We start from the raw sequence: 17,137 nt of genomic DNA, 5'->3' as shown, positions 1-17,137 counted from the left end.
GACCACAGCCTGTATGCCCTCCCACCTGTCTGTTCATTAATAAATTGACCACAGCCTGTATGCCCTCCCACCTGTCTGTTCATTAATAAATTGACCACAGCCTGTATGCCCTCCCACCTATCTGTTCATTAATAAATTGGCGACAGCCCTTATGCCCTCCCACCTGTCTGTTCATTAATAAATTGACCACAGCCTGTATGCCCTCCCACCTATCTGTTCGTTAATAAATTGGCGACAGCCTGTATGCCCTCCCACCTATCTGTTCGTTAATAAATTGGCGACAGCCTGTATGCCCTCCCACCTTTTCTGTTCATTAACCTCATACGGGACGGACATCCAGCGAAAAATCCTAGCACCATTAGCATAACAAAATGTAATATTTTTTTTTTTCAAATATAGGACTATGTTATATCGTTTTATAGATACACCTCTCCTGAATCGAACCACGTTGTCCGATTTCAAAAAGGCTTTACAGCAAAGCAAAACATTGGATTACGTTAGAGGAGTATATCGTAAAAGTAGCCACATAGCCATTTTCCGACCAACCACATGCATCACAAATAACCAAAAAAACAGCTAAATGCAGCACTAACCTTTGACAATCTTCATCAGATGACACTCCTAGGACATCATGTTACACAATACATGCATTTTTTTGTTCGATAAAGTTCATATTTATATATAAAAACAGCATTTTACATCGGCGCGTGACGTTGACTAACTATTTTCCCTCAAATGCATCCGGTGAAACAGCGCTACAATTTACTAACTTACTATACGAAAACATTTTTAAAATGTAATATTGTCATTCTAAGATTATATATATGAATATCTCTTGTAAGCACCTGTAATGCCAGATTTAAAAATAACTTTACTGGGTAATCACACTTTTCGATAAAAGGGGGTGCGATACTCAGAAAAATAGGCTACCGTTACAGGTCAGCGCCATCTTGGAACAATCGCATATCAAATCTACTCTTGTATACTATTGTCAATAATCCCTTACCTTTGATTATCTTCATCAGAAGGCACTTCCAGGAATTCCAGGTCCACAACAAATGTATTTTCGTTCGAAAAAGTTAATCCTTTATGTTCCAATAGCTTGTTCTTGTTAGCGCGTTCTGAAGGCTGCTCCAAAAGTTCCGTCGGCCGCGGGACTCCTCTTTCAACTAAATGCATTTTTTATTTATTTAGGTTCGTTCAAACATGTCAAACGTTGTATAACATAAATCTTTAGGGCCTTTTTCAACCAGAGCTCTAATAACATTCAATAGGGACGATTGCATTGTCTTTCAAAACGTTTCGAAAGGGGAGGGTAGCCTGGGGCGCCGGCGTCATAATGGTGATGGCCCTCCTCATGTGACCACGTTCCACAGACTCTCATTGTCAGTTTTCACAGTAGAAGGCTCAAACCACTTTGTAAAGACTGGGGACATCTAGTGGAAGCAATAGGAAGTGCTCAATGAACCATTGCTCACGGTGTGATTTATAGGCAAAGTGATGAAGTTGAGTCCGTAATTCAGAATTCCACTTCCTGTTACGATCTGTCTCGAGGTTTTGACTGCCATATGAGTTCTGTTATACTCACAGACACCATTCAAACAGTTTTAGAAACTTTAGGGTGTTTTCTATCCACAAGTATTAATTATATGCATATCCTAGCTTCTGAGTTTGAGTAATCAGTACCTGTTACCTTCAGATTAGTCCCAAGACACTTGTGGGGAACGTAGGGTAAAACTGAGAACATTGTGACAATTGGGGTCACATTAGTTTGTAGCCCAAAGATTTTGGATTCTACAAACAGAAGTTGGCACATAAAGGGTTCCGAACTCAGACGAGCCCTCTGACACTTGTGGAGGACGTAGAGACAAATTGAGAACACCACCGTGTTCGTGACGGTCTCCCCTTTCCAGGGAGTGGGTCATACGATTTTGTAGGTCAAACGGTTCAGAAGCTACAGGTGTTTTTGTGAGAAGACCGATTATAGGTATGTCTCATGGTTTGACTGACACCACTCTAGCTCCACCACCTTTCATTGCAGATGTGGAGGTGTAACATAAACAGTTATGGAGGCTTGAGACAGATACGACGCGACTCAATCTCTCTAGTTGAAAACTGATCGATTTGAATGGGTATTTTTTACATTCGTTTACTTTGATTCATGTACTGATGCATCAATCAACTCAAAATAAATGAGCTCCATTCTTTTTGAAGTTTTATTTTTTTCATTTTCTCTTTTAAAATATTAATTGATCTCATTTTGCTCAATATTCATTTGTCAACACTCATAATCAGTTTGCTGTCGCGGCTTAAGAAGACAGAATGTGAAAGACACAGCAGATGAAATACAAAAGATTTGAACTGAAGCCTGGTCAACAGTTTGGAAGACTGCTATGCTCACAAGTATAGCACAAACACTCACATGAGGTTCAATCTTTCCAAGCACCATGGACAACAACAATCGATATCCTCATTATCATTGTCGCAGAAAGCAAAACAATTTTATTTTTGTGTAAGGCTTTTTGGTCTAGGGGTATGATTCTCGCTTAGGGTGCGAGAGGTCCCTGGTTCAAATCCCAGATGAGCACTTTTGCAGATCTTTTAACAAGCTCAGACAGGCAGATCACGGGCCACTGGTCGCAAACAGCCACCTCTTGGGCGCAGGACGAGGTGGCTGAATGGTTTAGGCGATGGACTGCTAATCTATTGTGATATTCACTAGTTGGCTCAATGTCGCACTTCATTTAGAAAACCTGCAAAAAGTAAGAGCAGATCTGACTTCCACAAACAAGGACATTGATTCCAATGTAATACACTTGAAATGACACCCAGCCCCTAAAACTAGTGAATATCTCATGCCCTGCATTGGCCAGGAATCAAACCTGGGTCAACTGCTTGGAAGGCATCTATGCGCACCACTATACCACCAATGCTGTGTGAAGCTCGCTAGCAACATGGAGACATCGATTCATATCCTGACTGTCATTTTTGTGGAAAGTGAAAATTCTTTGACCAAACGGATCGTTGGTGAAGGTGTACGATTATGGCTTAGGGTGCGAGAGGTCCCTGGTTAAAAAAATCGATCATTTTAATCAGTACCTGTTACCTTCAGATTAGTCCCGTGACACTTTTGGGGAACGTTGGGCAAAACTGAGAACATTGTGACAAGTGGGGTCACATTAGTTTGTAGCCCAAAGATTTTGGATTCTACAAACGAAGTTGGCACATAAAGGGTTCCGACTTCAGACGAGTCCCCTGACACTTGTGGGGGACGTAGAGACAAATGGAGAACAAATGGAGAACACCACCGTGTTCGTGAGGGCCTCCCCTTTCCAGGGAGTGGTCATACGATTTTGTAGGTCAAACGGTTCAGAAGCTACAGATGTTTTTGTGAGAAGACCGATTATAGGTATGTCTCATGGTTTGACTAACACCGCTCTAGCTCCACCACCTTTCATTGCAGATGTGGAGGTGTAACATAAACAGTTATGGAGGCTTGAGACAGATATGACGCGACTCAATCTCTCTCGTTGAAAACTGACCGATTTGAATGGGTATTTTTTACATTCGTTTACTTTGATTCATGTACTGATGCATCAATCAACTCAAAATAAATGATGCTCCATTCTATTTGAAGTTTTATATTTTCATTTTCTCTTTTAAAATATTAATTGATCTCATTTTGCTCAATATTAATTTGTCAACACTCATCATCAGTTTGCTGTCGCAGCTTAAGAAGACAGAATGTGAAAGACACAGCAGATGAAATACAAAAGATTTGAACTGAAGCCTGGTCAACAGTTTGGAAGACTGCTATGCTCACAAGTATAGCACAAACACTCACATGAGGTTCAATCTTTCCAAGCACCATGGACAACAACAATGGATATCCTCATTGTCATTGCCGCAGAAAGCAAAACAATTTTATTCTTGTGTAAGGCTCGTTGGTCTAGGGGTATGATTCTCGCTTAGGGTGCGAGAGGTCCCGGGTTCAAATCCCGGATGAGCCCTTTTGCAGATCTTTTAACAAGCTCAGACAGGCAGATCACGGGCCACTGGTCGCAAACAGCCATCTCTTGGGCGCAGGACGAGGTGGCTGAATGGTTTAGGCGATGGACTGCTAATCTATTGTGATATTCACTAGTTGGCTCAATGTCGCACTTCATTTAGAAAACCTGCAAAAAGTAAGAGCAAATCGGACTTCCGCGAACATTGATTCCAATGTAATACACTTTAAATGACACCCAGCCCCTAAAACTAGTGAATATATCATGCTCTGCATTGGCCGGGAATCAGACCCAGGTCAACTGCTTGGAAGGCATCTATGCGCACCACTATACCACCAATGCTATGTGAAGCTCGCTAGCAACATGGAGACATCGATTCATATCCTGACCGTCATTTTTGTGGAAAGTGAAAATTCTTTGACCAAACGGATCGTTGGTGAAGGTGTACGATTATGGCTTAGGGTGCGAGAGGTCCCTGGTTAAAAAAATCGATCATTTTAATCAGTACCTGTTACCTTCAGATTAGTCCCGTGACACTTTTGGGGAACGTTGGGCAAAACTGAGAACATTGTGACAAGTGGGGTCACATTAGTTTGTAGCCCAAAGATTTTGGATTCTACAAACAGAAGTTGGCACATAAAGGGTTCCGACTTCAGACGAGTCCCCTGACACTTGAGGGGGACGTAGAGACAAATGGAGAACAAATGGAGAACACCACCGTGTTCGTGAGGGTCTCCCCTTTCCAGGGAGTGGTCATACGATTTTGTAGGTCAAACGGTTCAGAAGCTACAGATGTTTTTGTGAGAAGACCGATTATAGGTATGTCTCATGGTTTGACTAACACCGCTCTAGCTCCACCACCTTTCATTGCAGATGTGGTGGTGTAACATAAACAGTTATGGAGGCTTGAGACAGATATGACGCGACTCAATCTCTCTCGTTGAAAACTGATCGATTTGAATGGGTATTTTTTACATTCGTTTACTTTGATTCATGTACTGATGCATCAATCAACTCAAAATAAATGATGCTCCATTCTTTTTGAAGTTTTATTTTTTCATTTTCTCTTTTAAAATATTAATTGATCTCATTTTGCTCAATATTAATTTGTCAACACTCATCATCAGTTTGCTGTCGCAGCTTAAGAAGACAGAATGTGAAAGACACAGCAGATGAAATACAAAAGATTTGAACTGAAGCCTGGTCAACAGTTTGGAAGACTGCTATGCTCACAAGTATAGCACAAACACTCACATGAGGTTCAATCTTTCCAAGCACCATGGACAACAACAATGGATATCCTCATTGTCATTGCCGCAGAAAGCAAAACAATTTTATTCTTGTGTAAGGCTCGTTGGTCTAGGGGTATGATTCTCGCTTAGGGTGCGAGAGGTCCCGGGTTCAAATCCCGGATGAGCCCTTTTGCAGATCTTTTAACAAGCTCAGACAGGCAGATCACGGGCCACTGGTCGCAAACAGCCATCTCTTGGGCGCAGGACGAGGTGGCTGAATGGTTTAGGCGATGGACTGCTAATCTATTGTGATATTCACTAGTTGGCTCAATGTCGCACTTCATTTAGAAAACCTGCAAAAAGTAAGAGCAAATCGGACTTCCACGAACATTGATTCCAATGTAATACACTTTAAATGACACCCAGCCCCTAAAACTAGTGAATATATCATGCTCTGCATTGGCCGGGATTCAAACCCAGCTCAACTGCTTGGAAGGCATCTATGCGCACCACTATACCACCAATGCTGTGTGAAGGTTGCTAGCAACATGGAGACATCGATTCATATCCTGACCGTCATTTTTGTGGAAAGTGAAAATTCTTTGACCAAACGGATCGTTGGTGTAGGTGTATGATTATGGCTTAGGGTGCGAGAGGTCCCTGGTTAAAAAAATCTATCATTTTAATCAGTACCTGTTACCTTCAGATTAGTCCCGTGACACTTTTGGGGAACGTTGGGCAAAACTGAGAACATTGTGACAAGTGGGGTCACATTAGTTTGTAGCCCAAAGATTTTGGATTCTACAAACAGAAGTTGGCACATAAAGGGTTCCGACTTCAGACGAGTCCCCTGACACTTGTGGGGGACGTAGAGACAAATGGAGAACAAATGGAGAACACCACCGTGTTCGTGAGGGTCTCCCCTTTCCAGGGAGTGGTCATACGATTTTGTAGGTCAAACGGTTCAGAAGCTACAGATGTTTTTGTGAGAAGACCGATTATAGGTATGTCTCATGGTTTGAATAACACCGCTCTAGCTCCACCACCTTTCATTGCAGATGTGGTGGTGTAACATAAACAGTTATGGAGGCTTGAGACAGATACGACGCGTCTCAATATCTCTAGTTGAAAACTGAACTGATCGATTTGAATGGGTATTTTTTACATTTGTTTACTTTGATTGGCGTACTGATGCATCAATCAACTCAAAATAAATGAGCTCCATTCTTTTTGAAGTTTTATTTTTTCATTTTCTCTTTTAAAATATTAATTGATCTCATTTTGCTCAATATTAATTTGTCAACACTCATCATCAGTTTGCTGTCGCAGCTTAAGAAGACAGAATGTGAAAGACACAGCAGATGAAATACAAAAGATTTGAACTGAAGCCTGGTCAACAGTTTGGAAGACTGCTATGCTCACAAGTATAGCACAAACACTCACATGAGGTTCAATCTTTCCAAGCACCATGGACAACAACAATGGATATCCTCATTGTCATTGCCGCAGAAAGCAAAACAATTCTATTCTTGTGTAAGGCTCGTTGGTCTAGGGGTATGATTCTCGCTTAGGGTGCGAGAGGTCCCGGGTTCAAATCCCGGATGAGTCCTTTTGCAGATCTTTTAACAAGCTCAGACAGGCAGATCTCGGGCCGCTGGTCGCAAACAGCCACCTCTTGGGCGCAGGACGAGGTGGCTGAATGGTTTAGGCGATGGACTGCTAATCTATTGTGATATTCACTAGTTGGCTCATTGTCGCACTTCATTTAGAAAACCTGCAAAAAGTAAGAGCAAATCGGACTTCCACGAACATTGATTCCAATGTAATACACTTTAAATGACACCCAGCCCCTAAAACTAGTGAATATATCATGCTCTGCATTGGCCGGGAATCAAACCCAGGTCAACTGCTTGGAAGGCATCTATGCGCACCACTATACCACCAATGCTGTGTGAAGCTCGCTAGCAACATGGAGACATCGATTCATATCCTGACCGTCATTTTTGTGGAAAGTGAAAATTCTTTGACCAAACGGATCGTTGGTGTAGGTGTATGATTATGGCTTAGGGTGCGAGAGGTCCCTGGTTAAAAAAATCTATCATTTTAATCAGTACCTGTTACCTTCAGATTAGTCCCGTGACACTTTTGGGGAACGTTGGGCAAAACTGAGAACATTGTGACAAGTGCGGTCACATTAGTTTGTAGCCCAAAGATTTTGGATTCTACAAACAGAAGTTGGCACATAAAGGGTTCCGACTTCAGACGAGTCCCCTGACACTTGTGGGGGACGTAGAGACAAATGGAGAACAAATGGAGAACACCACCGTGTTCGTGAGGGTCTCCCCTTTCCAGGGAGTGGTCATACGATTTTGTAGGTCAAACGGTTCAGAAGCTACAGATGTTTTTGTGAGAAGACCGATTATAGGTATGTCTCATGGTTTGACTAACACCGCTCTAGCTCCACCACCTTTCATTGCAGATGTGGTGGTGTAACATAAACAGTTATGGAGGCTTGAGACAGATACGACGCGTCTCAATCTCTCTAGTTGAAAACTGAACTGATCGATTTGAATGGGTATTTTTTACATTTGTTTACTTTGATTGGCGTACTGATGCATCAATCAACTCAAAATAAATGAGCTCCATTCTTTTTGAAGTTTTATTTTTTCATTTTCTCTTTTAAAATATTAATTGATCTCATTTTGCTCAATATTAATTTGTCAACACTCATCATCAGTTTGCTGTCGCAGCTTAAGAAGACAGAATGTGAAAGACACAGCAGATGAAATACAAAAGATTTGAACTGAAGCCTGGTCAACAGTTTGGAAGACTGCTATGCTCACAAGTATAGCACAAACACTCACATGAGGTTCAATCTTTCCAAGCACCATGGACAACAACAATGGATATCCTCATTGTCATTGCCGCAGAAAGCAAAACAATTTTATTCTTGTGTAAGGCTCGTTGGTCTAGGGGTATGATTCTCGCTTAGGGTGCGAGAGGTCCCGGGTTCAAATCCCGGATGAGTCCTTTTGCAGATCTTTTAACAAGCTCAGACAGGCAGATCTCGGGCCGCTGGTCGCAAACAGCCACCTCTTGGGCGCAGGACGAGGTGGCTGAATGGTTTAGGCGATGGACTGCTAATCTATTGTGATATTCACTAGTTGGCTCATTGTCGCACTTCATTTAGAAAACCTGCAAAAAGTAAGAGCAAATCGGACTTCCACGAACATTGATTCCAATGTAATACACTTTAAATGACACCCAGCCCCTAAAACTAGTGAATATATCATGCTCTGCATTGGCCGGGAATCAAACCCAGCTCAACTGCTTGGAAGGCATCTATGCGCACCACTATACCACCAATGCTGTGTGAAGCTCGCTAGCAACATGGAGACATCGATTCATATCCTGACCGTCATTTTTGTGGAAAGTGAAAATTCTTTGACCAAACGGATCGTTAGTGAAGGTGTACGATTATGGCTTAGAGAGGTCCCTGGTTAAAAAAATCTATCATTTTAATCAGTACCTGTTACCTTCAGATTAGTCCCGTGACACTTTTGGGGAACGTTGGGCAAAACTGAGAACATTGTGACAAGTGCGGTCACATTAGTTTGTAGCCCAAAGATTTTGGATTCTACAAACAGAAGTTGGTACATAAAGGGTTCCGACTTCAGACGAGTCCCCTGACACTTGTGGGGGACGCAGAGACAAATTGAGAACACCACCGTGTTCGTGAGGGTCTCCCCTTTCCAGGGAGTGGTCATACGATTTTGTAGGTCAAACGGTTCAGAAGCTACAGATGCTTTTGTTAGAAGACCGATTATAGGTATGTCTCATGGTTTGACTAACACCGCTCTAGCTCCACCACCTTTCATTGCAGATGTGGTGGTGTAACATAAACAGTTATGGAGGCTTGAGACAGATACGACGCGTCTCAATCTCTCTAGTTGAAAACTAAACTGATCGATTTGAATGGGTATTTTTTACATTTGTTTACTTTGATTGGTGTACTGATGCATCAATCAACTCAAAATAAATGAGCTCCATTCTTTTTGAAGTTTTATTTTTTCATTTTCTCTTTTAAAATATTAATTGATCTCATTTTGCTCAATATTAATTTGTCAACACTCATCATCAGTTTGCTGTCGCGGCTTAAGAAGACAGAATGTGAAAGACACAGCAGATGAAATACAAAAGATTTGAACTGAAGCCTGGTCAACAGTTTGGAAGACTGCTATGCTCACAAGTATAGCACAAACACTCACATGAGGTTCAATCTTTCCAAGCACCATGGACAACAACAATCCATATCCTCATTGTCATTGCCGCAGAAAGCAAAACAATTTTATTCTTGTGTAAGGCTCGTTGGTCTAGGGGTATGATTCTAGCTTAGGGTGCGAGAGGTCCCGGGTTCAAATCCCGGATGAGTCCTTTTGCAGATCTTTTAACAAGCTCAGACAGGCAGATCTCGGGCCGCTGGTCGCAAACAGCCACCTCTTGGGCGCAGGACGAGGTGGCTGAATGGTTTAGGCGATGGACTGCTAATCTATTGTGATATTCACTAGTTGGCTCATTGTCGCACTTCATTTAGAAAACCTGCAAAAAGTAAGAGCAAATCGGACTTGCACGAACATTTATTCCAATGTAATACACTTGAAATGACACCCAGCCCGTAAAACTAGTGAATATCTCATGCTCTGCATTGGCCGGGAATCAAACCCAGGTCAACTGCTTTGAAGGCAGCTATGCTCACCACTATACCACCAATGCTGTGTGAAGCTCGCTAGCAACATGGAGACATTGATTCATATCCTGACCGTCATTTTTGTGGAAAGTGAAAATTCTTTGACCAAACGGATCGTTGGTGTAGGTGTACGATTATGGCTTAGGGTGCGAGAGGTCCCTGGTTAAAAAAATCTATCATTTTAATCAGTACCTGTTACCTTCAGATTAGTCCCGTGACACTTTTGGGGAACGTTGGGCAAAACTGAGAACATTGTGACAAGTGCGGTCACATTAGTTTGTAGCCCAAAGATTTTGGATTCTACAAACAGAAGTTGGTACATAAAGGGTTCCGACTTCAGACGAGTCCCCTGACACTTGTGGGGGACGTAGAGACAAATTGAGAACACCACCGTGTTCGTGAGGGTCTCCCCTTTCCAGGGAGTGGTCATACGATTTTGTAGGTCAAACGGTTCAGAAGCTACAGATGTTTTTGTGAGAAGACCGATTATAGGTATGTCTCATGGTTTGACTAACACCGCTCTAGCTCCACCACCTTTCATTGCAGATGTGGTGGTGTAACATAAACAGTTATGGAGGCTTGAGACAGATACGACGCGTCTCAATCTCTCTAGTTGAAAACTGAACTGATCGATTTGAATGGGTATTTTTTACATTTGTTTACTTTGATTGGCGTACTGATGCATCAATCAACTCAAAATAAATGAGCTCCATTCTTTTTGAAGTTTTATTTTTTCATTTTCTCTTTTAAAATATTAATTGATCTCATTTTGCTCAATATTAATTTGTCAACACTCATCATCAGTTTGCTGTCGCGGCTTAAGAAGACAGAATGTGAAAGACACAGCAGATGAAATACAAAAGATTTGAACTGAAGCCTGGTCAACAGTTTGGAAGACTGCTATGCTCACAAGTATAGCACAAACACTCACATGAGGTTCAATCTTTCCAAGCACCATGGACAACAACAATCCATATCCTCATTGTCATTGCCGCAGAAAGCAAAACAATTTTATTCTTGTGTAAGGCTCGTTGGTGTAGAGGTATGATTCTAGCTTAGGGTGTGAGAGGTCCCGGGTTCAAATCCCGGATGAGTCCTTTTGCAGATCTTTTAACAAGCTCAGACAGGCAGATCTCGGGCCGCTGGTCGCAAACAGCCACCTCTTGGGCGCAGGACGAGGTGGCTGAATGGTTTAGGCGATGGACTGCTAATCTATTGTGATATTCACTAGTTGGCTCATTGTCGCACTTCATTTAGAAAACCTGCAAAAAGTAAGAGCAAATCGGACTTGCACGAACATTTATTCCAATGTAATACACTTGAAATGACACCCAGCCCGTAAAACTAGTGAATATCTCATGCTCTGTATTGGCCGGGAATCAAACCCAGGTCAACTGCTTTGAAGGCAGCTATGCTCACCACTATACCACCAATGCTATGTGAAGCTTGCTAGCAACATGGAGACATTGATTCATATCCTGACCGTCATTTTTGTGGAAAGTGAAAATTCTTTGACCAAACGGATCGTTGGTGTAGGTGTACGATTATGGCTTAGGGTGCGAGAGGTCCCTGGTTAAAAAAATCTATCATTTTAATCAGTACCTGTTACCTTCAGATTAGTCCCGTGACACTTTTGGGGAACGTTGGGCAAAACTGAGAACATTGTGACAAGTGCGGTCACATTAGTTTGTAGCCCAAAGATTTTGGATTCTACAAACAGAAGTTGGTACATAAAGGGTTCCGACTTCAGACGAGTCCCCTGACACTTGTGGGGGACGTAGAGACAAATTGAGAACACCACCGTGTTCGTGAGGGTCTCCCCTTTCCAGGGAGTGGTCATACGATTTTGTAGGTCAAACGGTTCAGAAGCTACAGATGTTTTTGTGAGAAGACCGATTATAGGTATGTCTCATGGTTTGACTAACACCGCTCTAGCTCCACCACCTTTCATTGCAGATGTGGTGGTGTAACATAAACAGTTATGGAGGCTTGAGACAGATACGACGCGTCTCAATCTCTCTAGTTGAAAACTGAACTGATCGATTTGAATGGGTATTTTTTACATTTGTTTACTTTGATTGGCGTACTGATGCATCAATCAACTCAAAATAAATGAGCTCCATTCTTTTTGAAGTTTTATTTTTTCATTTTCTCTTTTAAAATATTAATTGATCTCATTTTGCTCAATATTAATTTGTCAACACTCATCATCAGTTTGCTGTCGCGGCTTAAGAAGACAGAATGTGAAAGACACAGCAGATGAAATACAAAAGATTTGAACTGAAGCCTGGTCAACAGTTTGGAAGACTGCTATGCTCACAAGTATAGCACAAACACTCACATGAGGTTCAATCTTTCCAAGCACCATGGACAACAACAATCCATATCCTCATTGTCATTGCCGCAGAAAGCAAAACAATTTTATTCTTGTGTAAGGCTCGTTGGTCTAGGGGTATGATTCTAGCTTAGGGTGCGAGAGGTCCCGGGTTCAAATCCCGGATGAGTCCTTTTGCAGATCTTTTAACAAGCTCAGACAGGCAGATCTCGGGCCGCTGGTCGCAAACAGCCACCTCTTGGGCGCAGGACGAGGTGGCTGAATGGTTTAGGCGATGGACTGCTAATCTATTGTGATATTCACTAGTTGGCTCATTGTCGCACTTCATTTAGAAAACCTGCAAAAAGTAAGAGCAAATCGGACTTGCACGAACATTTATTCCAATGTAATACACTTGAAATGACACCCAGCCCCTAAAACTAGTGAATATCTCATGCTCTGTATTGGCCGGGAATCAAACCCAGGTCAACTGCTTTGAAGGCAGCTATGCTCACCACTATACCACCAATGCTATGTGAAGCTTGCTAGCAACATGGAGACATTGATTCATATCCTGACCGTCATTTTTGTGGAAAGTGAAAATTCTTTGACCAAACGGATCGTTGGTGTAGGTGTACGATTATGGCTTAGGGTGCGAGAGGTCCCTGGTTAAAAAAATCTATCATTTTAATCAGTACCTGTTACCTTCAGATTAGTCCCGTGACACTTTTGGGGAACGTTGGGCAAAACTGAGAACATTGTGACAAGTGCGGTCACATTAGTTTGTAGCCCAAAGATTTTGGATTCTACAAACAGAAGTTGGTACATAAAGGGTTCCGACTTCAGACGAGTCCCCTGACACTTGTGGGGGACGTAGAGACAAATTGAGAACACCACCGTGTTCTTGAGGGTCTCCCCTTTCCAGGGAGTGGTCATACGATTTTGTAGGTCAAACGGTTCAGAAGCTACAGATGTTTTTGTGAGAAGACCGATTATAGGTATGTCTCATGGTTTGACTAACACCGCTCTAGCTCCACCACCTTTCATTGCAGATGTGGTGGTGTAACATAAACAGTTATGGAGGCTTGAGACAGATACGACGCGTCTCAATCTCTCTAGTTGAAAACTGAACTGATCGATTTGAATGGGTATTTTTTACATTTGTTTACTTTGATTGGCGTACTGATGCATCAATCAACTCAAAATAAATGAGCTCCATTCTTTTTGAAGTTTTATTTTTTCATTTTCTCTTTTAAAATATTAATTGATCTCATTTTGCTCAATATTAATTTGTCAACACTCATCATCAGTTTGCTGTCGCGGCTTAAGAAGACAGAATGTGAAAGACACAGCAGATGAAATACAAAAGATTTGAACTGAAGCCTGGTCAACAGTTTGGAAGACTGCTATGCTCACAAGTATAGCACAAACACTCACATGAGGTTCAATCTTTCCAAGCACCATGGACAACAACAATCCATATCCTCATTGTCATTGCCGCAGAAAGCAAAACAATTTTATTCTTGTGTAAGGCTCGTTGGTCTAGGGGTATGATTCTAGCTTAGGGTGCGAGAGGTCCCGGGTTCAAATCCCGGATGAGTCCTTTTGCAGATCTTTTAACAAGCTCAGACAGGCAGATCTCGGGCCGCTGGTCGCAAACAGCCACCTCTTGGGCGCAGGACGAGGTGGCTGAATGGTTTAGGCGATGGACTGCTAATCTATTGTGATATTCACTAGTTGGCTCATTGTCGCACTTCATTTAGAAAACCTGCAAAAAGTAAGAGCAAATCGGACTTGCACGAACATTTATTCCAATGTAATACACTTGAAATGACACCCAGCCCCTAAAACTAGTGAATATCTCATGCTCTGTATTGGCCGGGAATCAAACCCAGGTCAACTGCTTTGAAGGCAGCTATGCTCACCACTATACCACCAATGCTATGTGAAGCTTGCTAGCAACATGGAGACATTGATTCATATCCTGACCGTCATTTTTGTGGAAAGTGAAAATTCTTTGACCAAACGGATCGTTGGTGTAGGTGTACGATTATGGCTTAGGGTGCGAGAGGTCCCTGGTTAAAAAAATCTATCATTTTAATCAGTACCTGTTACCTTCAGATTAGTCCCGTGACACTTTTGGGGAACGTTGGGCAAAACTGAGAACATTGTGACAAGTGCGGTCACATTAGTTTGTAGCCCAAAGATTTTGGATTCTACAAACAGAAGTTGGTACATAAAGGGTTCCGACTTCAGACGAGTCCCCTGACACTTGTGGGGGACGTAGAGACAAATTGAGAACACCACCGTGTTCGTGAGGGTCTCCCCTTTCCAGGGAGTGGTCATACGATTTTGTAGGTCAAACGGTTCAGAAGCTACAGATGTTTTTGTGAGAAGACCGATTATAGGTATGTCTCATGGTTTGACTAACACCGCTCTAGCTCCACCACCTTTCATTGCAGATGTGGTGGTGTAACATAAACAGTTATGGAGGCTTGAGACAGATACGACGCGTCTCAATCTCTCTAGTTGAAAACTGAACTGATCGATTTGAATGGGTATTTTTTACATTTGTTTACTTTGATTGGCGTACTGATGCATCAATCAACTCAAAATAAATGAGCTCCATTCTTTTTGAAGTTTTATTTTTTCATTTTCTCTTTTAAAATATTAATTGATCTCATTTTGCTCAATATTAATTTGTCAACACTCATCATCAGTTTGCTGTCGCGGCTTAAGAAGACAGAATGTGAAAGACACAGCAGATGAAATACAAAAGATTTGAACTGAAGCCTGGTCAACAGTTTGGAAGACTGCTATGCTCACAAGTATAGCACAAACACTCACATGAGGTTCAATCTTTCCAAGCACCATGGACAACAACAATCCATATCCTCATTGTCATTGCCGCAGAAAGCAAAACAATTTTATTCTTGTGTAAGGCTCGTTGGTCTAGGGGTATGATTCTAGCTTAGGGTGCGAGAGGTCCCGGGTTCAAATCCCGGATGAGTCCTTTTGCAGATCTTTTAACAAGCTCAGACAGGCAGATCTCGGGCCGCTGGTCGCAAACAGCCACCTCTTGGGCGCAGGACGAGGTGGCTGAATGGTTTAGGCGATGGACTGCTAATCTATTGTGATATTCACTAGTTGGCTCATTGTCGCACTTCATTTAGAAAACCTGCAAAAAGTAAGAGCAAATCGGACTTGCACGAACATTTATTCCAATGTAATACACTTGAAATGACACCCAGCCCCTAAAACTAGTGAATATCTCATGCTCTGTATTGGCCGGGAATCAAACCCAGGTCAACTGCTTTGAAGGCAGCTATGCTCACCACTATACCACCAATGCTATGTGAAGCTTGCTAGCAACATGGAGACATTGATTCATATCCTGACCGTCATTTTTGTGGAAAGTGAAAATTCTTTGACCAAACGGATCGTTGGTGTAGGTGTACGATTATGGCTTAGGGTGCGAGAGGTCCCTGGTTAAAAAAATCTATCATTTTAATCAGTACCTGTTACCTTCAGATTAGTCCCGTGACACTTTTGGGGAACGTTGGGCAAAACTGAGAACATTGTGACAAGTGCGGTCACATTAGTTTGTAGCCCAAAGATTTTGGATTCTACAAACAGAAGTTGGTACATAAAGGGTTCCGACTTCAGACGAGTCCCCTGACACTTGTGGGGGACGTAGAGACAAATTGAGAACACCACCGTGTTCGTGAGGGTCTCCCCTTTCCAGGGAGTGGTCATACGATTTTGTAGGTCAAACGGTTCAGAAGCTACAGATGTTTTTGTGAGAAGACCGATTATAGGTATGTCTCATGGTTTGACTAACACCGCTCTAGCTCCACCACCTTTCATTGCAGATGTGGTGGTGTAACATAAACAGTTATGGAGGCTTGAGACAGATACGACGCGTCTCAATCTCTCTAGTTGAAAACTAAACTGATCGATTTGAATGGGTATTTTTTACATTTGTTTACTTTGATTGGCGTACTGATGCATCAATCAACTCAAAATAAATGAGCTCCATTCTTTTTGAAGTTTTATTTTTTCATTTTCTCTTTTAAAATATTAATTGATCTCATTTTGCTCAATATTAATTTGTCAACACTCATCATCAGTTTGCTGTCGCGGCTTAAGAAGACAGAATGTGAAAGACACAGCAGATGAAATACAAAAGATTTGAACTGAAGCCTGGTCAACAGTTTGGAAGACTGCTATGCTCACAAGTATAGCACAAACACTCACATGAGGTTCAATCTTTCCAAGCACCATGGACAACAACAATCCATATCCTCATTGTCATTGCCGCAGAAAGCAAAACAATTTTATTCTTGTGTAAGGCTCGTTGGTGTAGAGGTATGATTCTAGCTTAGGGTGTGAGAGGTCCCGGGTTCAAATCCCGGATGAGTCCTTTTGCAGATCTTTTAACAAGCTCAGACAGGCAGATCTCGGGCCGCTGGTCGCAAACAGCCACCTCTTGGGCGCAGGACGAGGTGGCTGAATGGTTTAGGCGATGGACTGCTAATCTATTGTGATATTCACCAGTTGGCTCATTGTCGCACTTCATTTAGAAAACCTGCAAAAAGTAAGAGCAAATCGGACTTGCACGAACATTTATTCCAATGTAATACACTTGAAATGACACCCAGCCCCTAAAACTAGTGAATATCTCATGCTCTGTATTGGCCGGGAATCAAACCCAGGTCAACTGCTTTGAAGGCAGCTATGCTCACCACTATACCACCAATGCTATGTGAAGCTTGCTACGAACATGGAGACATTGATTCATATCCTGACCGTCATTTTTGTGGAAAGTGAAAATTCT

General features: G+C 42.1%; 8 non-coding genes across 8 annotated transcripts; all 8 read left to right on the top strand.

The window, feature by feature from the left end:
- Positions 1-3,938: 3,938 nt before the first annotated feature.
- trnap-agg (transfer RNA proline (anticodon AGG)) lies at positions 3,939-4,010 on the top strand. Its single transcript has one exon. It is a non-coding gene; the product is annotated as a tRNA-Pro (tRNA).
- Positions 4,011-5,355: 1,345 nt separating this feature from the next.
- trnap-agg (transfer RNA proline (anticodon AGG)) lies at positions 5,356-5,427 on the top strand. Its single transcript has one exon. It is a non-coding gene; the product is annotated as a tRNA-Pro (tRNA).
- Positions 5,428-6,776: 1,349 nt separating this feature from the next.
- trnap-agg (transfer RNA proline (anticodon AGG)) lies at positions 6,777-6,848 on the top strand. Its single transcript has one exon. It is a non-coding gene; the product is annotated as a tRNA-Pro (tRNA).
- Positions 6,849-8,197: 1,349 nt separating this feature from the next.
- trnap-agg (transfer RNA proline (anticodon AGG)) lies at positions 8,198-8,269 on the top strand. The gene has a single exon. It is a non-coding gene; the product is annotated as a tRNA-Pro (tRNA).
- Positions 8,270-9,601: 1,332 nt separating this feature from the next.
- Positions 9,602-9,673, top strand: trnap-agg (transfer RNA proline (anticodon AGG)). The gene has a single exon. It is a non-coding gene; the product is annotated as a tRNA-Pro (tRNA).
- A 2,748-nt stretch (positions 9,674-12,421) lies between these two features.
- Positions 12,422-12,493, top strand: trnap-agg (transfer RNA proline (anticodon AGG)). Its single transcript has one exon. It is a non-coding gene; the product is annotated as a tRNA-Pro (tRNA).
- Positions 12,494-13,831: 1,338 nt separating this feature from the next.
- trnap-agg (transfer RNA proline (anticodon AGG)) lies at positions 13,832-13,903 on the top strand. Its single transcript has one exon. It is a non-coding gene; the product is annotated as a tRNA-Pro (tRNA).
- Positions 13,904-15,241: 1,338 nt separating this feature from the next.
- Positions 15,242-15,313, top strand: trnap-agg (transfer RNA proline (anticodon AGG)). Its single transcript has one exon. It is a non-coding gene; the product is annotated as a tRNA-Pro (tRNA).
- Positions 15,314-17,137: the final 1,824 nt, after the last annotated feature.

Source organism: Salmo salar, chromosome 15, assembly GCF_965601325.2.
Source record: "Salmo salar chromosome 15, fSalSal1, whole genome shotgun sequence".
NCBI classification, from domain to species: domain Eukaryota; kingdom Metazoa; phylum Chordata; class Actinopteri; order Salmoniformes; family Salmonidae; genus Salmo; species Salmo salar.
This window is presented reverse-complemented; position numbering and strand designations above follow the sequence as displayed.